We start from the raw sequence: 27,259 nt of genomic DNA on the forward strand, positions 1-27,259 counted from the left end.
GAGGATCATATGGTTCTTGTCCTTTATTTTATTAATGTAGTGTGTCACATTGAATGGTTTGCAGATGTTGAACCACCCTTGCAGCCCACTTGGTCATGGTGACTAATCCTTTTAATGTACTGCTGTATTCAATTAGTTCGTATCTTGGTGAGAATTTTTGCATCCATGTTCATCAGGGATATTGGTCTGTAATTCTCCTTTTTGGTGGGGTCTCTGGTTTTGGGATCAAGGTTATATTGGCCTCATAGAACGAGTTTGGAAGTTTTCCTTCCATTTCCTTTTTTTTAAATTTTATTTATTTGAGAGTGAGAGAAAGGGCACAAGCAGGGGGAGTGGCAGGGAGAGGGAGAAGCATATGTCCCGCTGAGCAGAGAGCCCAGTGTGGGGCTTGATCCCAGGACCCTGAGATCATGACCTGAGCTGAAGACAGACGTTTAACCAATTGAGCCACTCAGTTGCCCCTCATTTCTATTTTTTGAAACAGTTTCAGAAGAATAGGTATTAGTTCTTTATTTTTTTTAGGACTTTATTTATTTGAGAGAAAGAGAATGAGAGAGAGTGAGCACTTGAGCACAGGGGTGGAGGGTGAGAGGGAGAAGCAGAAGCAGACTTCCCACTGAGTAGGGAGCCCAATGCAGGGCTCAGTCCCAGGCCCCTGGGATCATAACCTGAGCTGAAGGCAGATGCTTAACTGACTGAGCTACCCCGGCACCCCAGTATTAATTTTCTTTAAACGTTTGGTAGAATTCCACTGGGAGGCCATCCAGCTCTGGACTCTTTGTTAGGATATTTTTGATTGCATATTTCAATTCCTTGGCTGGTTATGGGTGTGTTCGGGTTTTCTGTTTCAGTTTTGGTAGTTTATCTGTTTCTAGGAATGCATCTGTTTCTTCCAGATTGCCTAATTTGTTGGCATACAATTGCTCATCATATTGTCTTATATTTGTATTTCTTAGGTGTTGATTGTCATCTCTTCTCTCTCATTCATGATTTTATTTTTTTAAAGATTTTATTTTATGTTATTTATTTGCCAGAGAGAGAGAGAGAGAGAGCACAAGTAGGCAGAGCAGCAGGCAGAGGTAGAGGAAGAAGCAGCCTCCCCACTGAGCAGAGAGCTGGATGTGGGGATCAAGTCGCACAGGATCCAGGACCCTGGGATCATGATCTGAGCCGAAGGCAGATGTTTAACAGACTGAGCCACCCAGGCGCCCCTCATTCATGGTTTTATTTATTTGGGTCCTTTCTCTTTTCTTTTTGATAAGTCTGGCTAGGGATTTATCATGCTAATTCAAACAACCAGCTTCTAGTTTTGTTGATCTATTTTTTTTCGTTTCTCTATCATTGATTTCTGATCTAATTTTTATTTCTCTTCTGCTGGATTTAGGCTTTATTTGCTGTTCTTTTTCAGCTCGTTTAGAGGTAAGTTTAGCTTACACTTTTAGCTTACACATTTGAGCCTTTTCTTGCTTCTTGAGAAAGGCCTGCATTGCTATATACTTCCCCTCCTAATACCTCTTGGGCTGCTTCCCAGAGGTTCTGAACTATCGTGTTTTCATCTTCATTTGTTTCCATGTATTTTTTCAATTCTTCTTTAATTTCCTAGTTGACCCATTCATTCTTTAGTAGGAGGCTCTTTAGCCTCCATGTATTTGTGTTCCTTCCAAATTTCCTCTTGTGATTGAGTTCAAGGTTTAAAGCACCTTGAACTTAAAGCCACCTTGTGGCCTGAAAATATGCATGGTATAATCTTAGTCTTTTTGTACTGGTTGAGACCTGATTTGTGACCCAGAATGTGATCCATTTTGGAGAATGTTCCATGTGCACTCGAGACGAATGAGTATTCTCTTGTTTTAGGATGGAATGTACTGATATATCTGTAAAGTCCATCTAGTCCAGTGTCATTTAAAGCTGTTGCTTCCTTGCTGTTTAGCAAGGATCTTCTGTTTAGATCATCTCTCCATTGCTCAGTGGAGTGTGAAAGTCCCTTACTATTATTGTATTATTATCAATGTGTTTCTTTAATTTTGTTATTGATTAGTTTATATATTTGGCTACTCTCAAGTTAGGGGCAGAACTGAGATCTTCTTATTGAATAGACCTTTTTATTATGATATAGTGTCCTCCTGCATCTCTTTTTAAGTCTTTGATTTAAAATCTGGTTTGTTAGATAGAATTGCCACCCCAGCTTTCTTTTGATATCCATTAGCATGGTAAATGGTTCTTCACCCCACACTTTTAATCTGGAGGTGTCTTTGGGTTTAAAATGAGTCTCTTGTGGACTGATGGGTCTTATTTTTTTAAGATTTTATTTATTTATTTGAGAGAGAGAGCAGGGTGAGGGGGAAGGGCCAGAGCAAGAGGGAGAAGCAGGCTCCCCGCTGAGCAGGGAGCCCAATGCAGGGCTTGATCCCAGGACCCAGAGATCATGACCTGAGTCAAAGGTAGATGTTTAAATAACTGAGCCACCCAGGTACCCCTGGGTCTTGTTTTTTTTTTTTAATCCAATCTGATACCCTTTATGTTTTGATTGGAGCATTTAGCTGATTTACATTCAGAGTAATTATTGAAAGATATGAATTTAGTTCCATTGTATTACTGCGAAGTGGCTGTTTCTGTAGATTTTCTCTGTTCCTTTCTGGTCTTTGTTACTTTTGGGCTCTCTCTTCACTCAAAGGATCCCCTTTAATATTTCTTACAGGGCTGATTTAGTGTTCATGAATTCCTTTAGTTATTGTGTGTCCTGGGAACTCTATTTTGAATGACAGGCTTGCTGGACAAAGTCTTCTTGGCTGCATATTTTTTCCACTCAGCACCCTGAATATATCCTGCCAGTCCCTTCTGGCCTGCCAGGTCTCTGTGTACAGGTTTGCTGCCTGTCTAATGCTCTTACCCTTGTCAGTTATAGACCTCCTGTCCCTAGTTGTTTTCAGAACTTTCTATCTCTGAAATTTGCACTGTTATATGTTGGGGTGTTGACCTATTTTTATTGATTTTGAGGGGATTTCTGTGTGCCTCCTGGACTTGAATGCCTGTTTCCTTCCCCAGATTAGGGAAGTTCTCAACTATAATTTTTTTTTTAAAGATTTTATTTATTTATTTGACAGAGAGAGATCACAAGTAGGCAGAGACACAGGCAGAGAGAGAGAGAGGAGGAAGCAGGCTCCCTGCTGAGCAGAGAGCCCGATGCGGGACTCGATCCCAGGACCCCGAGACCATGACCTGAGCCGAAGGCAGCAGCTCAACCCACTGAGCCACCCAGGTGCCCCTCAACTATAATTTGTTCAAATAAACCTTCTGCCCCAGTCTTCATTTTCTGGGACCCCTGTTATCCTGATACTATTTTACATTTATGCTATCGCTGATTTCTTGAAGTCTCCCTTCATGATCCAGTAGTTGCTTTTCTCTTTTTTTCTCACCTACTTTATTTTCCATCATTTTGTCTTCCGTATCACTCTCTCTTTTGCCCCATATTTCCTTGGTGTTAGAGCCTCCCCCCTCCTTTTTTTTTTTAAAAAGATTTTATTTATTTATTTGACACAGAGAGAGAGATCACAAGTAGGCAGAGAGGCAGGCAGAGAGAGAGGGAAGCAGGCTCCCCACTGAGCAGAGAGCCCGATGCAGGGCTCGATCCCAGGATCCTGAGATCATGACCTGAGCTGAAGGCAGAGGCTCAACCCACTGAGCCACCCAGGTGCCCCAGAGCCTCCCTTTTTGACTGCATCTCAGTAAGGGCTTTTTAAATTTCAGCCTGATTAGATTTTAGTTATTTTATTTCTACCATAAGGGATTCTCTAGTGTCTTCTGTGCTGTTTTCAAGCCCCGCTAGTACCTTTATAATTGTTGTTTTGAATTCTAGTTCTGACGTCTTACTTGTATTTATATTGATTAAATCCCTGGCATTGAGTATTTCCTCCTGTTCTTTAGGGTGAGTTTCTCTGACTTGTCATTATGTCCAGAAAAGAACAGAAGGAAGAGAGAAAAGACAAAAAGAATAACACCACCAGAAAAAAACAAACCAGAAGAAAACACAAACAAAACAAAATAAGAAAAAGCAAACAAGAAGTAGAACAGAGCAAAACAATAAACTAGGTCCTGGGTGTATTTTGATTTGTTTGTTAAGGGAAAGTAGATCCCAAAATGGGAAAAAAAGAAAAACTAATAAATGTACAAAAATAAAATACAATGAAAGGAATCCCCCCCAAAATACACACACACACACACACACACACACACACACACACACACACACATATATCCCTGATATATTGCCCCAGGTTCACGGCTCAGTACCGCCTGCCTTCCGAAAAGCGGTTCTTGTCTAGTTGTAGAATTGCATTTCTTTTCTCAGATCTCCAGTTGGTTTTTGCAGGTGTTCAGAATGATTTGGTAATTACCTAGTTGAATTCCAGGGACCAGATGAACTTAGGGTCCCCTACTCCTCTGCCATCTTGACTCATTCCCAACAACAATACTCATGGTTTTGTATGCTTCAGCATTTCTCCACATCTGGGAGTTCTGTGAACCTAGTTATGTAGCCCCCTTCCTGTTTCTCCCTACACAGCCCTGCCCATCCTGGATGGACCTCCAGAGCATTGTGCTCAGTTAAGTCAGAGAAACAAATATGGTATGACCTTATGTGTGGAATCTAAAAAAACCAAGAGGTGCTTGGGTGGCTCAGTCACTTACGGACGACTCTTGATTTTGGCTCCAGTTCCTGGGATCAAGCCCTGCATCAGGCTCTGCACTCAGTGGGGAGTCTGCTTGAGGATTCTGTCTCCCTCTCCTGCCCGTCTCCACCTCTCCCACTGATGCTTGTTTGCTGTCTCTCTCAGATAAATCTGCAAAAAAACCCCACAAAACAAGAAACCAAGCTTTAGATAACAAACGGATTGGCGTTTGCTAGAGGTGGGGGGAAGTGGGAGATATGGGTGAAGAGGGTCAAAAGGTACAAAGTTCTGGTAATAAAATAAGTCATGGGGATATAAAGTACAGCATGATGACTAGTTAATACTGTACTGCATATCTGAAAGTTGCTAAGAGAGTAGATCTTAAAGCTCTCAGCACAAGAAAAAAAAATTGTAACTGATGACTGACGTTAACTAGACCTACAATCATTTTGCAGTGTATATGGATCATGATGTTGTACACCGGAAACTGATGTTATATGTTGGTTATGCCTCAATAAAATCAATTTAAAAAAAAACCAACCATGTCAGTTGATCTCCTTGTCCACCCAGCATCTGGCATCCTAATTAATGGAATTTATATTGTGTTTAATCCTTCCAGAAGTTTTCAAACTATAAACTGTGACACTGTGGGCCTCCTCTCCCTACCTGACTCCTCACTTTTGCTCTCAGATTCAGGGTCTAGGATCCTTCCTCTGCATGAATACATAATCTTAAAGAAGGCTGGTTTCACAGAGCTCATCTATGGAAGATTCAAATGTACCTCCATCAACACGCAGAGCCCACAGTGGGCTGTCATTTGGGCCAGTATTAGGTCCCTGTTCCCAATACTGCTTCATAAAAAGGTCAATTATATTTGCAAGAGAGAGGGAAAAGCATATAGAATTTCTTGGAATTCATGCTGTAGAGTTTGAAAGTAGATGAGCCCATTTTCTTTCCTTTTTGTTTCTTGTGGCTCTTCTTTCAGAACTTCATGAACAGACTGTTATGTAAGCCCAGCAAAAGCAAGTCACCAGGCTTTTTCTTTTTCTCTGAGTTTGCTTTGCCTGTTTGAGAAAGCAGAGAGGCCTGGGCCTCCCAAGTCCTGGCCACACGTGATTGGTGAGCCCAGCTGTGGCCGTAGGGGGCCAGCCCTCGGTGGGCTGCTCTCTCGAGCTGCTTTTCGGCTCTACTACCCCACCGCTAGTTCTGCAGCCTGTTTCCTATGGTGCGTTCACACATGCTCTGCAGCAAAGCTAATAAATAATTGTCATCCTGATTTTCCCCTGCTAATACTTAGATACAACTTTTTTATCATCTCAAGTAATCACCTTTTGATCCCATGACCTACAAATAAGTCAACACTGCTTGAGAAAATGAAAAAGTACTTCAAATTAACCCAGGTACAAATCTACCTTGCATCTATCTACCACACAAATTCCGTAAAACCCACCTGTTTGTAACTGTACTGCCAAAGGGGAAAAAAGTCCCAAGACATCAGAAAATCCTCAAGAGAATACTCACGTAGGCCTTAAGTAGTCTTACAACATTGAATTGATGTGGTATCTGCAACCTCTATATTAGAGCTCCCATTTTCACCCTTTATTTTATTAAGATTTTATTTATTTGACAGAGAGAGACACAGCAAGAGAGGGAACACAAGCAGGGGGAGTGAGAGAGGGAACATAATAAGCAGGAGGAGTGGGACAGGGAAAAGCAGGCTTCCTGCCCAGCAGGGAGCTGATGCAGGGCGGATCCCAGGACTCTGGGATCCTGACCTGAGCAGAAGGCAGATGCCTAATGACTGAGGCACCCAGGCATCCCTATTTTCACCCTTTTTAGGTCAGTGGAAGTTTATTCATTGTTTTGGTCTTTTGCTTTGTGGTTTAGACAAAATTTAGGGATGCCACTCCCTACACTGCTTTATCAGATGCTTAAAAGCAACAGTAGGAGAACTTGGACTTGAAGCCCTCTTCCTCCATCAGTCTCAACATGATGAGGCCGACATTAGGCACTCCTGTCCTGTATTCTGTGGACAAATGACTCCCTGGCACCAGTGTCCGCATACTTACAAAATCCCTCATTGTAGCTCAGAGGTTCTGCCTAGTTTTAAATATTTTAAATAATTGAGTACAGTTGAACTCTCATAACTCAGCTCCTTAGTGCATTTATGTAAATACTTCTAGGTCAGGCCGGGTCTCAATATGACTGCACAGGAGACAGAAATACTCCTTTACAGAGGGCTGCCATCTACCCTAAAGGATTTCTATGTTAGGTGTCACGCTTCATAGAAAAAAAAAATTTTTTTTACATACAGTATGGGTGTAGGAAAATGGTTCTGTACTTTTTTTTCCCTCTATGAACCCCTGTTGCCACCGGCAATGGGCAATTTCCATAATCTGGAATTTATCCCATTTTCTATCCCTTAAAGCCTCCGAATTGAAAACTTATTTTCCAATCATGGAAAAAGCCATAAAACCCAGTGCGAAAATGTCCATGACAAAAGTCCTAAAGCACGTTTTAGAATGGCCGCCCACCCGGTTCTGAGGTTGACTGGCTTGCACTGTGGCTTCACTTACATCCATGCTGATCCCAAGCTCCTTTCTGAGAGGAGAAAACCACCAATGCCCCCTTTTTAGAGACATGGATGGCATTAAATACACGGAGGTTATTTCATGCTTGTTTCAAAATTTCTATCCCCTTCATGCCACTCCCCTCAGGACACTTTTCTGTAATACTCAGTTTGAGGCTTGCTTTAGGGGGATGGTTTTTGCCTCCCACGCAAAATATAATGTGGGGCCAAAGAAATCTGTAACCAGGATACATGTTTTAGTGCGGTACTTAACATAAACATCAAAGTTATTGCAAAAACTAACTCGTGATTTTAAAATTATAAAAATGTAAATTGAGGTAGGACCTGATCCTGTACTTGCTTCACCGTGCTCCGATAAAAGGTAATTTACAAAACAGGCTTCTGGCCAACGGTTCCCTACTTGGATTTAAACAGCGCATGAAGATATTTACCTTGATGCCCCGTGGGTCTGCCCCCACCCCGAAGTCTTGCGGTGTTGGGGGAGGGGGCGCCTGGTGGCCCTGGGCCTGCTAGGTGGCTTTTGGCTCTGAAGAAGGGGGTGGTGGGGAGAGGGACTCCGGAAGAGATCCAGAGAGGACCGCAGCCCTGGAGAACTAGCACCTCCAGAAGCAGCCGCATGGTGGGGGACACGTGGGAGTGTTTGGAGCGGCGTAAAATGCTTTCCGTCCATAGCTGCCAGGGGGTGAACGGGGTGCGGCACAGGAGCTGCCGCCTGTCCCCGGGCTGCCGCCCTTCGGGAACGGAAGGACAACTCCAGCTCCGGGTCGCCGCCACCACCGCCTCTTCGCCCTCCCCACCCCGCCTTCACCCGGCCCACTTCGGACCATATTTCCTCCTCTTCTGCTACCTACACTGAGATCCCGGGAGCGGGCAAGGAAGAGGGCAGAGCGCGGGGAAGGGCTGCGACCTGCGAGCAGCGACGGCGGCCCGCATCCCGCGTCTCCAGGGGAAGGACGCTCCCCTGACGTTATCCAAAGCACCAGTCTGAGCTCGGGCTCTGACCGCGCGGCACTCCCTGGTCTCGCCGGAGTCGGGCGGGTGAGAGCTCGGAGAGCAGGTGTGGTGGGCGGGACTTGCCGGAGCGAGCACGCGGCCGAGGCGTGGCCACGAAGTAGTCCCAGCGTTTGCCGGAGGAGAGCTGCCGCTAGGGGGCGCGCGCGGGGCTTCTAACTCGCCGCTTAGTTAACTCCTCCCCGCTCCCGTCCCGCACTGCTTTGGGGAAGGGGCTTTGGTGGGTGGTGCCAGCCAGCCGGGGGCGGGTCGGGGCGGGGACGCGGTGGGGAATGAAACTCCCCACCCCTCCCCCGAGCCCTGGGAGACGGGTTAGGAGAACTTCTCACCGCCTGCCCTCGCCGCACGCGGGTCGGTACAGGACTGTCGCCCCAAGACCCTCCAGGGCGAGAGACCCAGAGGCAGGACTGGAGAAGGCCCTGGCAGCCCCGGCACCAAAGCGACGGTATCCCCCTCGCCGATTGGGCTCAGAACACACCTCTCCCCTCTGACAAGTCAGTAACTAATGGATGCGACTCTCCGGTTGGGTTCCGTTCGCCCGCCCACGGACGGGCTAGGGATTCGGACGAAACGATTAGCTCGGGGGCTGCTTGCTTGCTCTGGGTTTTTGCCATAACTCGCTGAAAGCGGAGCCCTCTGGGTGCTCAGATGCACCCTACAAGAAACCCCACATGCCTCTTGAGAAAGTCCCAAGTTCTCCATGCTTTTACGAATAAACTGGCGTCAAGGTGCAAGTGTAACCCCCTGCCCTGTACTTAGTGCGTTCAAGAACGCTCACAGTCCAAGGGGCCCTTCCTGTGACTTCGGACACAGCTGTGGAGCACGCAGCGTTTGCCAGGCTCCGCTCTGCGCCAAGTTTGCCCTTCGCCAGGCCTGTGTCATGGACCAGGGAGAGTTTCCATATTCCCCTCCACTCGTTCCCCACTGAAAAGTGTCAAATGAGAGACAGGCCAGTTTGAGGACTTTATGGTTCTCGGAGAGGTGTTTACAGGTACCCTGGGATGTGTTAATATCCTGAATATTGAGAACGGCTTCCAACCCCCGGCGCCAGCGAGTGACAACCGGAATGTCACTGCCCCTATTTCCCCCTGCACAACTACTGTTATCGTCGTCCCCTTTTAAAAAGAAATTTAGCTGGTGTGGCATGGCTCAACCTGGTGGAGTTAATTTTAGAAAATATACTTTGAACCTGCAGGCATGAGTCTGGAGGCATTTGCTGAAACGTCAGCCTCCGCTTTGCCTCAGCCCCTCGCAAGTGATGGTGTTGGAGACAAAGCTCTCAGGACTCTTAGGAGGCTCTAGGGACCAGGGATAATTACAACCGATCTTTCTTCTACACGTACTTTCTGCATAACTGCACATATCCTATGCATGAGTTCCTAGTAATGTTTAAAAGCAATAGCTCTCCTTTGTTCTAAGCCCTCCCTGCTTTAAAGCTCTTTGATGAATCTGTTACTATTTTCAATAAAAATTGTGTTTAAATGTGTGCAGTTGCTGTTCTTCTTCCAGTGTGCAGGGACACTGGCTCAGTCACAGACAAGCCCTCCCCTGCCTGGATGAATGCGGGGGATTCTGCTGGTCCGACTTGCAGACGGTGTCCTTCTCTCACTAGCGAGTGGGAAGAGAAAAATAAGGGCAGGTAGACGGAGGCTGAGCCTGCTGTGTCAGCAAACCTGCCTTTGAGGGCTCAAGGGAATTCGATTAAACAGCTACTTGGGTACCTTTATCCTGGGACGTATCCATTAATCATTTCTGGCCATTAATTAATTCCATTTATAAATTCTTCCAAGTTGTGCTCTCTCTCTCTCTCTCTCTCTTTTTTTAAGAGGCAGAGGGAGACAGAGAATCTCACGGGATAGCGCTGAGATTCTCTGCTGAGTGCAGAGCCTATGGGCAGGGGGGCTCCATCTCATGACCCCGAGATCATGACCCCTAGACCCTGACCTGAGCGGAAACCAAAGAGTCAGACGCTCAACTGAGCCACTCAGGTACCCCTTCAGTTTCTCATTTTTTTTTTAAGATTTTATTTATTTATTTGACAGACAGAGATCACAAGTAGGCAGAGAGGCAGGCAGAGAGAGAGGAAGGGAAGCAGGCTCCCTGCTGAGCTGAAAGCCCAATGCAGAGCTAGATCCCAGGACCCTGAGATCATGACCTGAGCTGAAGGCAGTGGCTTAACCCACTGAGCCATGCAGGGGCCCCACAGTTTCTCACTCTTCATGACACTCTGGTGCTGGTGTGGCTGAGAGGGCGTAGTGTGAGGTCTGTGCGCCCATCCTCGATGGGCTCTTTGGAGGTTTGTCCTTGAGAGCAGTAGTTGCTAACATCACGGGCAGTAACACTCTCGGACTGAGTATTTCCAACAAAGCTTTGAAGATGACCGTGCCACACAGCTTTATATTTACGATTATGGCCACTTTCTAATTATTTATTTATGAGGGCCCATGAGAGCAGAGAGAGAGATTGCTATCCTTGGCGGTCTGCCGCAAGGACAGGCTGTTTTCTTGTGAAAATAAGGTCCCTCCCACACCTTTTTGTACCTGGGACCTTCAGTCAATAAGCCTATGCCGGCTGCTGGGTGACAGGGGCCATGTGCCAGGCAGTGTGGGGACTGTCACGATGCCTGAGCCAGCCACCCTGCCGTGGGACCAGAGAAAGAAGCCACGAGTTACGGAGGCAGATTGCTCAGCCCCACTCTCTACTCCCTGTGGGACCCTGGGCAAGTTGGCTGAACTTCCTGTGTGCCTCAGTGGCCACATCTGTAGAACGGTACCTGCCCCTAGCCACAGGTTAACATCCTAAAGGCCCATGGCGAGCACGCAGCCAACAGCAGCTGGTCCTGGAGTTAAGGAGTCAAGGGCGGGGGGTGGGGGTTCAGTTTGTACAAGGGAACCCGCAAGGATTCCCTTGAACCCATGAGGACAGACTAAAACCTGGGAAGACACTGTGGAACCTCTATCCACCCCTTCCCGCCTCCAGCCTGGAGAAGGAGCTGCGCGCCTTAGAAGAGATACTGTGGAAGCTCCAGCTGTCTGGGCCTACTGGCGGCGCGACCCCAACAGGCTGTGCCAGAGGGTCCCCGCCGCTGTGCGCAGGGGACACCAGCCCTGGCCTGACACCAAACTCCAGAACCTCGTGGCTGTTGCTGCTTCACTTTCACCTCCCCAAACCTGCCCGTTTCTTTGAGGCACCGGGACACTTGCCGGGGACAGCCTAGAAATCCCACTGCTTTTATGGGATACGCGGGGCTTTGAGCACTTTGCAAAGGACCAAGAGTCTAAGGTGGCTCTCTTTATCACAAAACGGCTGAGTTTTACTCAAGAGCCTTTGCTGAGGGACGCCTGGGTGGCTCAGTAAGTTAAGCATCTGCCTTCAGCTCGGGTCATGATCTTGGAGTCCTCGGATCGAGGCCCGCTTTGGGTTCCCTGCTCCGCGGGGAGTCCGCTTGTCCCTCCTCCTCTGCTGCTCCCTCTGCTTGTGTGCTCTCCTGCTCTCTCTCTGTCAAATAAATAGTCTTCTTGTTGTTGTTTTAAATAAAATCTTAAAACGAAAAACTTTCGATGAAAAGCTATGCTTTTCCAATTTGACTAGCATTAAACTCTGTAACCAGAACATGGTGAGTAGCTCAACTGCCCACAATTCACTGAAATTTATTATTTATCCTCTGGAGAAACTGAGTTAGAAATAGGAAATATTAATTTAGCTACCGGAGTTTTATACCTAAAAAGCTCCTTATGAAAAGAAACTGATTACTCTCTTTTACAGAGTAATAGAAGGCGAGGGCGGGGGCGGCACCTGGGTGGCTCAGTTGGTTGAGTCACTGTGTTTGGCTCAGGTTATGATCTCGGGATCCTGCGATCGAATCCCGCAACCAGCTTGCTGCTCAGCAGGGAGCCCGCTTTTCCTTCTTCCACTCTCCCTGCTTGTGCTCTCTGTCAAGTAAATAAATAATAAAATAAATAAATCTTTAATCAAGAAAAGGAAGAAAGAAAACGAAGGGGGTTGTGTTGACGAACTAATCTTCTTGAGGCACTAACACCAGCTATTACAGATTCCGGACTTGCTATGTGCTAGGCAGTAACTAATGATTTTACATGTATTACCTCATTTAATCCTCCCAGCACCTCCAGCTGAGCTGTAGTATGACTGCTCCCACTTAAAGATGAAGAAATTGGAGCCCAGAAGCGTTGTGATGTGTGTAAAGACACACAGTAAATTCCAGAGCCGGAGCTCACAGCCACCCCACACCACAGCACTACATTCCTACAAAAATACACACCTATCAGTAAAGAGACACAACTTCAGCAACAAAGGTACAAACAAAAATCTTTAATGCAGCATCTTTTGTAAGAGCTTAACATCTGAAAAAGCTTATATGTCTATCATAGGGCACTGATTAAATTAACGAAGGTACATTCACTCAATACAATAAGTTAAGCATCTGTTACGAATTACATTACAGAGAAGTATGCACAGTGTGATCCAATTTTAATAAATACAGCATTTTTGCCAGGATACATATACATTGAAAGATCTGGAAAATTACACAGCAAAAATACTAACAATGATCATTTTGAAGTGGTTAGGACTCCAGAGAAATTAAAACACTAAGTTCTTCCAACTTCTCTTACAATAACCGTATAACAAAAAATAGAAGAAACTCTTTAAAAATCACACGACTTTCCTTTCACTAAGAGATACTGCTTCCCACTTGAGCTCCAGACTAGAAATCGGCCCCAGCCACTCTGAAGTGCTCTGTGACTTTGGACAAGTTACGTACCCTCTCTGGGCCTCTTGTTCCGTATATACAATAATGAGAAGCTGGGTTCTTTTCAAAAGTTCCTCCCAGCTCTGACTTAGTCAATTTCCTTCCTAGCGAAGTTCTTAAAAACAAAAACGGTAGGTGGGGATTTAAATGTCGATGAACAGTCTCCTCACACCGTATCTGGTTTCTTTGGCATAAGAAGTTGTTCTCACTCTTCCCTTCCCATCAGTCCTTTGAAAAGGGAATGCTACTGCATCTCACCAAAAATGTGTGAAATCACTCTAGAAAAATAAGGGTCCTCTCCCAGAAAGACTATTTTTAACCTATATATTAACAAGTGGACAGACAAAAAACCACAACATGCCAAAACAACACACCTCACGATCCAAGCCGAGAAAGAAACAGAAGCCTCTACCCAAACACAGTCCCCGCCGCCGCCCTTATGCCGTACCACGTTGGTTTCTCCCTTCAGATCAACTGTCCGCCCTTGGATTTGATTCATGGACTACCCAGCCTTCCTTTCTCAGACGGCCATAGGGCCACCGAAACTAATCTCAGTGAGAAACACGGGTTCTCACCGCCCAGCAGAGAGAATGACAAGCAGCCTAGTCCAGGCGGAGGGCAGAGGCTAAGCCCACGGAGGTGACGCGGGTGAGAGGGAGGGCTGCGGTTGGAGGGGCGTGTGGCCTCTGAGCAATGGGCAGAAGGCAGGGTGTGGAGGGCAGGCAGTGGGGGGGGGGGACATGAAGCCTGACAGGTGTCGCCAAGACCCACCTTCCCCTCTGTGAGGGGTCCCATGCCCCGCAGACCTCTGCTCTGCTTCAGGAAATGCTAGAAAGCCCTAGGGCGGCGGTTTCCCTATCGACTTTGAAACCTGCTTCCTTCTGGAAAACCAAACAAATCTGCCCTTTTAGAGGAAAAGCGCTGTATTTCCTATTCTCCTTCCGAGCCAGGGGAAAGGATAGTCTCAGCAGTCTGTTTTATGAAAACAGAAGATATTTCTCAACAAAAGTAAAATACTGAATATGCAGCTTGCACATTCTCACCCCATCCACCATACCTGGGACCATCTCCCTGAGAGTCACTGTTCTGGAATCTTCTCCACTGCCCTTTCCATGCCCCATCCCTCTTTTCTTAGCAAATACTTTCCCAGATGGTATAGTAACCTAGGAACTATACTTCTGAGGCCTCCTCCATTTCTGTCCACTTGCTAGCTGTGTGGCAGCGGGTGAATGGCTAAAGTACTCTAAGCTAGTAACACCAACCTCACCAAGTCCATTCATTTGTTCACAGTCAGCAGGTGCACTGAGCACCTACTCCAGCTGGGCCCCGGGCTATGTGCTGGGAATACATCAGTGCACAAGGCAGATGCCTTCCTTACGCTCATGAAACGGGCCACCCAGCTGGGGGCCCAGACAGTAAACGAGTAAATACACAGATGGTGGTCAGTGCGTCCAATAAGGGACATGGTACAAGGAGAGAATACAATGGATTCAGACAGAGGCTGTGAGGTCAAAACGGCTACTCCAAGAGATGGATGAACACGAAAGCTGAACTTGAAGGATAAATACGAGTAAGCCAGATGAAAGGTTCTGGGCAAAGATCCTGAGTGAGGAGAGTTTCATATTTTGTAGAAGACGCCATGTGGTTGAATATCAGGAGTGAGGAGGAGAGAGACTCCACGGGAGTCTGGAGAAGAAACCAGAGGACTCTTGATGTTGTGTAGTCTGTGGCTGTGAACAAACCAGTACCGCTGCGTGGCCAGTAGGACAGTAACAGGGTCGCGTGGCCCCGGAACTCCTGTGCTCCGCCTGCTCACCATCCCAATGACCCCAACCCTTGGCAACCACTGAACTTTTTGTGTCTCCCTGATTCTGTCTTTTCTAGAATGTCCTATGGTTGGAATTCTACAGGATGGAGCCTTTTCAAATACTTAGTAATGCATTTAAGGTTCTTCCGTGTCTTTTCATGGGTTGATAGCTCATTTCTTTTTCATGCTAAATAATATTTCACTGTCTGCATGTACCACCGCTTATTCAGCCGTTCACCTAGTGAAGGACATCTTGGTTCCTTCAATGTTTTGGCAATTCTGCGTAAAGTTTCGCTATCGTGTTTGTTTTGAGAAAAGTTTACTTGTTGCCTTTTGGGACCCTAATGAGCAGAAACTACAGACTAGATCATACATGAAGGGCAGTTAGGAAGCCGTAAATCAAATTATTTGATACTCTTGAGCATGCTTATCTTCTTAAGATATTATACAGAGATATTACGAAAAGCTACCTCACTGCTTTTCGTCTAATACCAGAATATATGGCCTACAAGGGAAAGAATTTGTGTTCAATTGTTGGTCCCTAGTCCCTAGAAATGTCAAATGGTGGCCGGTCCATTGGTATTTTTTGAGTACATGGAGGGATTTATGCTCTCCACAGTATTATTTCTTCTTTTGTAAAATAACATTGTTACTGAGAGACAATGCACATACCATCATGTTCACCCTATTAAAATGTACGATTCAGAGGTCTCTAGTATATTTATAAATTCTTGCATCAAACCTCACTATCTATTTCCAGAACATTCTCTTCAGCCCCAGAAGGAAATTCTTACCCAGCAGAAAGATCGAGTGGATCTCATGTGGTAGGTGCGCCCTGGACCTGGGCTGCAGGCAAACTGAGGATGGGGCAGGAAGCTTCCCTTTCCAGCTTGGTCAACTCGAGTGCGGAGCAACAACATGTCTCTAGCTTCATCAAGAGTGTGAAGTACAGAAACCCTAAGAGATGCTACCGATGGCTAGAGTAAGTACACAGTGCCCGCCAGTGCCCCCCATCTGACTTCCAGAATCAAACTGTGATAGTCTTTAAAGGTGAAAAGCATAACCTTATCTTCCAGTGTCTGTATTGTCGTAACTGCACATGTTCCTAGAAATATATTCTGAGCCTCTCAGAAATGATGGCAAGATTTATTTGTTCCAGGCCCTCAAGGAAATCTCCGTCCGCCATTAGCCGACACTGAGCTAACTGAACCAAGGCTTCAGTGACTATATACAAAAACGAAGAGAGTCTTTGCGGAATTAATTCAGAGAAGTCCTAAATAAACACGAACTGTAACAGGTGGCAACAAGGAAGCCCGGTAGGAAGGGAATCTCATTTCCAGTGTCGCCACATTACAATATTCAAAATGTCCAGTTTTTAATAAAATTTTACGAGGCACATGAAGAATCAGGAAAGGATGGCCCATGTATGGAGAGGACAGCAGGCAACAGAACTAGAACTGTCCCAAGGAAGCACAGGCACTGGAATTACTACATAAGGACTTTCATCAGCTCTTTTAATATGTCCAAAGAGCTAACAGAAACACTGTCTAAAATCGAAAGGAAAGATTCTACACCAACACTTAAAGAGCTTGCAAGTCTTTACTCCCATCCTCACAACAAGAAAAAATATGAACAGATTAAAAATCAATGAGTCTTGGTGGGGACATCAGAGAATTGAGGTCATGGGACCAACTGCACCCTAATCCTAGAGGAGCCGGCGATGACAGAGATATCAGACTGCACGGACTATAATGCTGCACCCCCGAGGCAGGAGGCGCTGGCCTTGAACGGCAGCTTCAGTGAGCTGTGGACTAGCTTGAGAGATGAAAACTCCTGGGGGACCCATCTCAGGTAGCCACCTCCTCCACAATGATGGTGTCTACTCCGAGAATCCTCCGCAGCTCCTCTTGATAAGGAGCAGAGCAAAACTGCTTCCTGTTGGGCCAGGGAGAGGCAAGAAAGAACTATCTTGAAAGAAGCCAAGAGCATTCTCCACAACAAAGGCTTACCCAGCGAGGGAGAAACCTTACGGGCCTGGGGGTAAGGGAAGTGAGCAACTCAAGGCTGTTGAACCTTCCTTCTTCACATAAGGTGTTGGGGAGGGCGGGGGGCGGGCAAAGAAACACCTGAGAAGGTCCCAGCCCAGGGGGGCAGGTACACTGAAAGACTAAGACCTAATCCCAGGATTCTAGAATGAGTGTCCTCAGTCTAGACCTGACCAAACATCAACAGGGCTCTTGATTTATAATAGTGGATTACAGCTGAAAAGAACTGTAAGCTCAAATTCTACAGTAGAACTGTTTTCTAGGGAAACGAAAGATGTTGGGGGACAAAAACAAAGACACTAGTGGAAACTGAATCCTCCGATGCTACAGAGACAGGAAACAGTAAATATAGCTTATCTCTTAACCACGTAAAAATAAACATCATACCAAAGGCCTATTTACTTCCTAATACCTGATCTTAATTCACGACTGGCTTTCAACAACAACAACAACAACAACAACAAAGTACATGGCATGATAAAAGGAATGAAGAAAAAACCTGAAGAGACAAAGCAGGTGTCAGAACCAGATTCAGATATGGCAGAGATTTTGAAATCATCAGACAGGGGAATTAAAAATACATATGATTAATACGCCGAGGGCTTTAGTGGGAGAAGTAGACAATATGCAAGAGCAGACAGGTAATGGAAATGAAGAGAGAAACTCTAAGAGAGAATATAAAGGAAAGACTAGAAACAGAAATCAAGTATACATCATCTGATAGATCATCAGATGATTGGAAAGGGCTGGAGATAGAATCAGAGCACTTGAAGATATGTCAGTAGAAGCTTCCCAAACTGAACTGTAAAGAGATAAAAAACAATAAAAATTGGAACAGAATATCTAATAGCTGTGGGGCAATTACAAAAGGTATAGCATACGTATCATGATACTATCCAAAGTAGAAGAAAAGAGAAAGAAACAGAACTATTTGACATAATAATGACTGGAATTTTTCTAAAATGAATGGCAGAAACCACACCACAAATCTAGAAACCTCAGAGAACACTGAGCAGGATAAATGCCAATATACGTACATACCTACATACAAATATATATCTACACACACACACAAACACACACACACACACACCCCTAGGCATATCATATTCAAATTGCATAAAGCCAAAGACAAAAAAAAATCTTTTAAAAAGTCAAAGGATAAAAACACCTTATCTAGAGAGGAACAAAGGCAGGAATTACATCAGACTTGCTTCAAAAATCATGCAAGCAAGAAGAGAGTAGAATGAAATATTTAAAGTGGTGAAAGAAAAACCCACCAACCAAGGGAGTCTATATATTCAGAAAAATCATTCTTCCGAAGTAAGGGAAAATAATGACTTTCTTGGTATAGCAGTTTGCTAGGGCTGCCATAACAAAATACCATAAACTGGGTGATTTAAACGATGACACAAAAATGATTTTCTACAGTTTTGGAGACTGAAAGTCAAAGATCAAGGTGCTTTAGTGTTGCCTTTCGAGAGGCCTCCTGCTCAGCTTGGAGACAGCCGTCTCCTCGCACCGCCTGACCTCCCTGCGCGTGCGCGCACATCCTTGAGTCTCTTCCTCTTCCTACAAGGACACCAGCCAAATTGCATAAGGCCCCACCCTTATGACCACATGTGACATCAATGACATTTCTAAAGGCCCCGTCTCCAAATACAGTCATGTTGGGAGCTCGGGCTTTGACATATGACTTCTGGAGGGAGACATAATTCAATGTGAAACACTCAGACTTACAGCACTGAGAGAATTTTTGTCACCAGTCAACGATAAAGATGGTCTTCAGAGAGAAGGAGCATGGTACTAGTCAGAAATTTGAGTCTACATGAATAAAGGAAAGGTATCAGAGAAGGCATAAGTGAAGACTAAAATACAATATTTTGTTTTTCTTATTTCCTCTAAAGGACAACTGTTCAAAGGAATAACAGCCACAACATACGGGTGATCATAGCGGAGGTCAGTGCAAGAGACGGTAGCAGTGTTATGAAGGGATGGGAGTGGGGAGCTGGGGATTCTCTGTTACACCCACACTGCCCAGACAGTGGTGCAGTGTTGTCTGAAGGCGGACCTAGATTAGTTGTAAATTTATGTTGCGCAGTCTAGGTCTAGGGAAACCACTAAAAAGTTAAAAAGAAATATAACTGATACGCTGAGAGAGAAGAGAAAATGGAATAATAAAAAATGCTCAATTAGAAGAGAAGGCAGAAACAGGAAGATTAAGAAAAAAACAAAGAACAAGTGCAACAAATACAGAATTTTGACAAACATGGTAGATATAAATCCAACTATCAATAATCACTTTAAACGGGCGTGCTCTAAATACGCCAGTTAAAAGAAGACACTGTAAGGGCAGGTGAAAAACAAGACTGGACTCTATGGTGTCTATAAGAAACCCAATTTAAATATAAAAATACACAAATATTGAGAGTAAAAGAGTGGGGAGAGGGGTACCAGAGGCACTAATCAAATGAACGCTGGAGTAGCGATACTAATTTCAGACAAAAAAGGCATTTGAACAAGGAAACTTCCAAGGAATAAAGAGGGTGTTACATAATAAGGGAGGGTCGATTCTCTGAGAAGACACAATAATCTGAAATATATGCACTTTACAACAAAGCGTCACAATACAAGAGGCAAAAACTGACAAAAATGCAGAGAAATAGATTACCCACTATTAACGTGAGGGATTTCCACACTCCCTCTATTAGTAACTGACAGACCCAGTAGGCAGACAGTCAGCAAGGATAAAGCTGAACTCAACAGAACCACCCATCAAGGGATCTGCTTGACATTTTATTTGTATTTTTTCCCAGCTTTCTTTTTAATTGTTAAAATTGTATAGAATTAAAGTGCGTAATACGATTTGATATACATACACATTGTGAAATGATGATCACAATTAAGGTAATTGTAATACACTCCTCACCTCACACAGTTACCTTTCCTGTGTATAGAAAGAAGTCTGAAGATCTATTCTCTTAACAGAATCTCTTCCTTGCAGACCTGTTCTCTCCTTCCGGACTCCAGATCTTGAGACGTTCCAAGAAGCTGCCAAGCGCAGGGCCTCTCTTCCTTTGTCGTGGGGTCAGAGGTACGGGAGCAGCACTGTATGTCTGGCGCCTGGTATTCGTTCAGTCCACAACCCTCGGACACACTGGGTCCCAGTAATCAACACAAGGTCTACTCAGTAAACACAGATGACAGCAAACGGAAGAAGGTCCAGACTTCTAAAGAAAAAAAAAAAAAAAAAAGAAGGTCCAGACTTCTAAATGAAATGTTTCACTATAAACCTGCCTAAAATGCAGGGCTTCCAGAAGCCACCTGCACGATTTTTCACTTATCCAGGAAAGACTTCCCCCTAAATGCACGAAATCATCAATAAATACCTAAAACTTGATAAAAAGAGAAAAAGATAGACTCGGTCACCAAATGTCAAGTACACAATACAGTATTAACAACTGTGGCCACCACACCAAACATTAGCTCCCTAGAACTTTTTCATCTTTTGACAAATATCTTATTTCTCCCAGCCCTTAGCAACCACCGTTCAACTCTCTGTTTCTATGAGTTTAATCTAATTTTTTTTTTAGATTCCACATATGCATCTCATATGCATGAGATCATACAGTATTTACTTTCTCTGTCTGGCTCGTTTCACTTAGCAAAATGCCCTCTGGTTTTATCCATGTTGTCACAAATGACAGCAGAGATTTTATATATATATATAGATCTCACATTATATATCTCTCCCACACTTTATATATATATCTTTATCTCTTCATCCATCTACACACCCTCAGGTTGTTCCCAAGTTTTGGCTACTGTGAATAATTTGAATAATGCTGCCATGAACATACCCGAAGTGGGATTGTCAGATCATATAGTGATCCAATTTTTAAGGTTCTGAGGAACCTCCATGCCATTTTTCCATAGTGGCTACACCAATTTACATTCCCACCAAAGTGCATGAGGCTTCCCTCGTCCCCATCTCCTGGCCAGCACCTGTTATCTCCTGTCTTTTTGACAGTAGCCATCTCACCAAGTGTAAGGTTGTCAGAGAAGGGACAGTTTCTCCCTACCCCTCTTGGTACTTTTGGAGGGTTGGCTGAATGATCAAAATGACACAAGGCAGAATAATAGGAGAGAAACAAATTTAACTATATACCTGCGGGGAATCCCCATAGACCTAAGACATTCCAAAGACAGGCAAAAATGAAGTTAGGTACATCCTCCTGAACTGAGGAGAAGCGGGGAGGGGTCTGAGGCTTCAAGGGGAAGGAAAGCCATTCACAGGAAGATGAAAAAGAATAAATATCTGGTAAACAGATATTTGCTGGGCCACAAAGAAACAACAAGACGCAGGGAGGCATTTTAACAGAGGCTTGGCTTGGTTCCTCCTTGTCTACCACAGCGACTGTCACGTTACACTGTCACTGTGTAGGATGATAGTTTGGCTCCGGGAAGAGGGCCTCTATCTAAATTCTCCCAGGCAGTGTGGAAAAGGCAAAAAGAGGTAAAAAGAAAAACTTCCCGAGTCTTCTGTTTCTTAAAAAGAATCAGCCTAAATTAATCCTGGTGCCAAAGAGACACATTTTGGCGTGGAGATGTTGGCCCCCCCGCCAAGGTGAGATCTCATTGTGCTTTTGATTTGCGTTTTCCCGCTGAGGAGTGGTGCTGTGTGCACGACTTCTCTGGAAAATCATCCACCCAGGTCCTTTGCCCATTCTTTAACCCATTACTTGCTTTTCCCCTCTTAAATGACAGAAGTGCCTTGTGTATTTTAGAGATTAGCCTCTTAGCAGACACATGGGCTGCCAATATTTTCTCCTTTTCATTCTGTTGAGGGTTCCCGTCGTGGTGCGGAAGACTGTTGGGCTGAGGTTACCTCCCTTGCTTACTTCCGCTTTGCTGCATGTGTTTCTGTGTCCCATCCAAGCAATCACTGGCAGGACCCACACCAAGGAGCTTTGCCCCGTGTTTTCTTCAGACACCAGCCGCAGTCCAGGCACGTAGGACCCATCTAGGATGGCTTCCGATGTGGGGCCAAGGGCAGGCCACCCCAAAATGTGCCACACTGGCATACTGATTTTTTTTTAAAGATTTTATTTATTTATCTGACAGACAGAGATCACAAGTAGGCAGAGAGGCAGGCAGAGAGGAGGAAGCAGGCTCCCCGCAGAGCAGAGAGCCCAATGCGGGGCTCGATTCCAGGACCTTGAGATCATGACCTGAGCCGAAGGCAGCGGCTTAACCCACTGAGCCACCCAGGCGCCCCTGGCATACTGATTTTTTAAAAGAGAAGTTGTAGCTCATATAAGGACACTCAAGAAAGAGGGAAACTGATCCCCCCTGTGAAAAATGCCCTCTTTGTACTAAGAAGTGAAAAAAAATCTTTACGACCAGAGACAGAGACTTTAAAGCTGAGAAAACAGTAGAAACAAACCTTGTGGTATTTTTTTCCCCCTAATCTACTACTGCAGCCTAAATTCTGCTTAGAATCCCCTAGTCATGCCCCCAAACACCTGTTTTCTTTATCCTGTCAATTCTTCATAAGCTTAATGTCTCTTGGTCTAAAAAGTATAAAAACTGCCTACTTTGGTCATTTCCTGAGATCTCCATTTCATTACTGGGCCTCTGTGCCCACATGACAGTGTTTGGGGTTTTTTTCTTATTAATCTGTCTCATTTAAATTTAATTTAATCGAGGTAGAAGACCTTGAAGGGTAGAGAAAGAATTTTTCCTTCCCTACACTGAATTCCCAATGGCCATCTTCCTGTGGATCCTACAAGCGAATCTGCTTGCTCTGGGGTAAAGGGACACTTCAGGGGCGCCTGGGTTGCTCAGTCATTAAGCCTCTGCCTTTGGCTCTGGTCATGATTTCAGAACTCTGGGATCGAGCCCCACATCGGGCTCTCTGCTTGGCAAGGAGCCTGCTTCTCCCTCTCCAGCTCCCCATGCTTGTGTTCCCTCTCTTGCTGTCTCTCTCTGTCATAAATAAACTCTTAAAAATAAAATAAAATAAAAATAAAAATAAAAATAAAATAAAAGGACATTTCAGTCTCCCTGTGTGGTTGACGAGCACAGTCTGCCTGTTTGTGATGTACCCCCCTTGTCAGCACTGGGGCCTTTCTGGTGAGCACCCACACAGGTAACAAGAAGCTTATTAGGAGCAGAACTCATTTCTACCCCAGGGGCTAGTCCCCACAGGGAGGCTTGCTCTACATGCCAATCTGAGTCTTGCCAGAGGCCCCCAAAAATGTCGAGGCCACTCGCCACAGTGTACCGGTCGCGAAAATACAGCGAGCCTCCTTTATGGACATGGCCAGGCCAGGCAGCCAGCCATCCTGCACGCAGCTCTGCCCGTTAGACCGAGCATCCCTTGCCACACTCAGGAAGGGAAAGGTCTGTCTCTGTGTGGATGACAGCGCACACCGTTCCTGCTTGTTATTAACCAGGAGAAGCAGGCAAGTGAACAGCCCCGTTTGCAGTCCAGGAAGCCTTTACCTTGGGGACCTCACTGGTCTGGTAGAGACAGTGCCTCCTTGGGAAATATGCCAGGGAGCCAGAGGGACACTCCTGAGATCTTTTCTTGGAGTGAAGAGACCTCCTTGAGGCCGAGTTCTGTACATCCCTGCAGGTACCATTTATATTTTAGTATGGAAGACTCTTGAATCACTTCCACCAGGTGATTTGAGACATCTGCTGGGATTCGGGACACGATGGGGATTTCTGGTCTTAAGATTACCTCACAACCATCGAGCATGTGTTCAGTATCCAACAGGGCCCAACAGTGGGCCACTAATTCTGTCCTGAACTAGGACACTAAGACACTGGGGGCTCTCGGAGGCATCTCCCAGTTCAGCAGGACAGGCAGAGGGCCATCGCCATGCAAACCCTAGCAGGCCCCTGTATCAAGTCCCCCGAGAGCTGGTACTGGCCCAGAGCGCCTTAGTGGGGAGTACGTCCATCTCCTCCTTTGAGGGCCTGTTGCTGAGTGACTGGGCCCAGAGCCATCTCTGGAAAAGCTCTTGCCCAGAGAGTCCACTGGAGGGCTCCTGATCACCATTTGCTATTTCTGCAGTAGCCACTTTCTCAGCAACCAGAAATTTCTCAGTGAAGTCCAGATTGTGTGGCTGACTGACTGACTTAACCTCATTCTGAAGCTTAACTGGGTGGACGTTTAATTGGGTTCGTTAACCAGCAGGACCGGCATGAACAAACCTAAAAATCTTTGCCTGGTAAAAAATCTCATCCAATACAGCTCCCGCTCCCTCACTGTAGACCCCAAAGACCACCAGGCGTGGTGGGGGGCCTCCGTAGCTCTGTAAGGGCGCTCCACCCAGGTTTCTTGACTGCCTCACCCTGTGTGGCCAAATCTGTCAGAGCCCAGAGCTGAGAAGAGGATCTCTGTCACCCACCCTCCACTCTCTCCCTTCCTCCTCCTCAAGCAGGGTGGCTACCGTCAAGGCTCTGGAGGAGGGGGTCCACGGTGACGCACCTCACTCAGAGCCACTTTCCCTCATGAAGTTGAACAAGATCCCCTCTTTCATCACAGACGCAAACTAGTCAAGTTACTAAGGTCTCCTCAGACCACTGGACATAGCGATCTCAAAGAGCTCTACATTTTTTTTTTTTAATTAGAAGCACGAGTCTCAATAACACACTGTCCAGCAGGCTGTCCACGGGCACCAGGGACAGGCTTAGATCTAAGAACAGTCATTAGGTGCAACTCAGTTTCCGTGCTCTCTGTCGACTCCCCGTCCCGTCCTCAGAGAACCAGAAACAATAGTGAGGGGACTGCTTCGCCGGCTTCTTACAGGCCCTCGCTGTTGGATTTCGAATGTGACCCACCCAACGATTTCAGCCAGGGTGTTGGGAGCTAAAGAGAAGGACCAATGGTCTACCTTGGAACCAAGAAGCGTATATAAACCATTTGCGGGGCACCTGGGGGGTGACTCTCGATTTCGGCTCAGGTCATGATCTCAGGGTTTAAGATCGAACCTCGTGTCGGGCTCCTTGCTCAGCACAGAATCTGCTGGAGATTCTCTCTCCCTGTCCCTCTGCCCCTCCCGCTCCTGCTCTCTAATAAATAAATCTAAAAGAAAGAAAGGGAGAGGGAGGGAGGGAGGGTGGAAGGAAGGGCGGACAGACACTTTGCTGCCATCCTCCACGAACGCCCCGTGGCTCCCACTGCCACTTCCTGACACCCCTTGGCCAAGTGGCCCGTGAGAGCCTCCGCCTCCCGCAGCTGACTCCGCCGGCACCCCCTGGGGAAGTGCCCCATGAGGTTTTCAGGCTTCAGGCTCCTCAACACCAACCACCCTGCTTACTGCACCTCTTAGTCAAGAGCTGAGTTGAGCCAGAGAGAGCGGAGTCGCCGGGTTTCAGAGCAGTCGATTGAAACAGGAAGTCAAGAGAGAACTAACAGTCAAGGCTTGAGTCACTTCCTTTGAGAGTATAACCTGGGGGTCAACCAGAGAAGGTGCAGAGTGACCCCACTGTCCCATTTTCTCCCACGGAACGGCTCCAGCCAGGGTTGAGTGGCTTAGCGCAGCCTCGAGGAATGGTCTCCCCGCGGAGGAAGTCCTGAACAGGAGGCTCCCGCCATTTTAGGGACCCACATGCAGGAGGAGGGGAAGAGAAAAGGCTAGGACTGGAAAAGTCCTGAGTACTGAGTGGAGGAAATGCATCTGGAAGTGCTCCACGGCCCCACATGAGGAGGCCTTGACAGAGGGGCCGAGGAAGGCCTCTGCCATAGGCCCTTGATAAAAAGCCCCCGAACAGAGGCACCTGGGCTCGTGGCTGACCAGTGGTCCGTGCCTGCAGCTCCCTCAGCGAATGCACTGCACAGGGCTGCGCACCAAGTGGCATGTGGAGAAACCAGCATTTTTCCAGGACACCCACCAAATCCCTTGTATATGCCTGAAAGATCATGCCAAGGTTTTGGGCCAGGAGCCAGGTCACTTACCCTTGCCAGGGGTTCCAGGGGGTCTTGCTGTCCTTGTCCTCAAAGCATGACACGAAGGAGCTCAGAGCTCTGCCCCTTAGGAAAACCCTTGCTGCGGGGCTGGGTGTTTCGGGCTCCCGTCGCAGAGGTCCCCAGGGCCCCCTCCACCACACGCGTACACAGGGATCCCGGGGAGAGGGCAAGGCTACGGCTGGGCGCCAGCTGTGGCACCGCCAGGTTCACAGCCACTGGTGCGAGGGGCTCTGTGGGATCTGGACAAGTGAGCGGAGCTGAGGTTGGGCCCCATCACCGACAGCAGTCTCCGCGCCGGGCGTCCACACGTATCCCGCTCGGGCCCTGGAGGCTGGGCACGGACTTGAACAGTGACAGCTCAAGCTACACCCGTGCCTGGAGTACTGAGAAAATGTTCCCAGCTTCAGGGAACATGTGGGCTCTTTCCAAGGCCCCTACTTGTTTATTCTGTCTGTTTTGGTTAGGCTCTTAATCATCATTAGTGGGGTAGCTAATGTTTACTGAAGGCCTACAGCAAGCCTGGCCCTGTTCCAGGTGCTCTATATGAATTCCTTCATTTCACCTTTCCAGCCTTGTCAACCCCTATTATGATCCCACTGCTCAGAGGAGGCTCGGACAGCTGAACCACCCACCCGAAGTCACAGGGCCAAGTTGAGGCAGATCCCTGGTTTGCGACCAAGTCCACAGTTGGTCCTTCTTCCCACCCCGCCTTCCGCACTCCTCCCCCCACCCCTACCCTGGCACTCCCAGGCACTTACCTCTCTGTACCAGCTGGGGAGGCCAACCTGCGTGTGGCGGGCCTGGACGCGTGCCCTGTCTTCCAGGCAGCGAGCTCAACAGATCTTCCTGAAGAGAGAGAACCCTTAGCAAAGTACTTGCCTTTGTTGGGATGGAGACCAGTTGTTTCAACACAAGAAATCAACCACTCCACATACAAAGCACACTGGTTAAGGGCAGAGGCTCCCAGCCTTGCGGATTTCACGGGCTAAATAACAAAACTGGGTTCTGACACAGATTGTGGTCTTCTCCTTTCACCAGTTAAGACCATTTAAAAGAATAGCATTTATACTCCTCCTACTAATAATACTAATGAACAGGAATAATATGTAAACCTTAAGGAGAAAGGCCATGATATACCAGGTGTTCTTAATCTTTTAATAAACCACTTGATTTTATCATCATAAAAATCCTATTCAATAGGCATCATTGTTATCCCCATTTTAGGCAAGGGAATTTGGGGGAAAAAAAGTGCTACATAAATTGTTCCTGATTCTGAGTTGATAACCATTATCGTATACTCTCTGTCATCTGTGTTTCGTAAAAGAGATCCTTATTTTTAAGGCTTTTTTGAATAGACTTTTTTTTTTAACCCAACACGAGGCTTGAAC

General features: G+C 46.4%; 1 long non-coding RNA gene across 10 annotated transcripts in view; it reads right to left on the reverse strand.

The window, feature by feature from the left end:
• Window positions 1-19,671: 19,671 nt before the first annotated feature.
• Window positions 19,672-27,259, reverse strand: part of LOC309855734 — a 55,580-nt gene continuing 47,992 nt past the window's right edge. For 8 of the 10 annotated variants that reach the window (XR_014306953.1, XR_014306954.1, XR_014306955.1 and 5 more), the window contains 2 exons: window positions 26,630-26,717; window positions 19,672-20,118 (listed from right to left, as the gene is read on the reverse strand). This is a non-coding gene — a long non-coding RNA (uncharacterized lncRNA). Of the gene's footprint in view, window positions 20,119-20,140; window positions 20,157-26,629; window positions 26,718-27,259 lie in introns of those variants that run through there. The other 2 variants (XR_014306959.1, XR_014306962.1) reach the window with 2 other exon arrangements.

Source organism: Mustela nivalis (genome assembly GCF_964662115.1).
Source record: "Mustela nivalis genome assembly, chromosome: X".
Taxonomy (NCBI): domain Eukaryota; kingdom Metazoa; phylum Chordata; class Mammalia; order Carnivora; family Mustelidae; genus Mustela; species Mustela nivalis.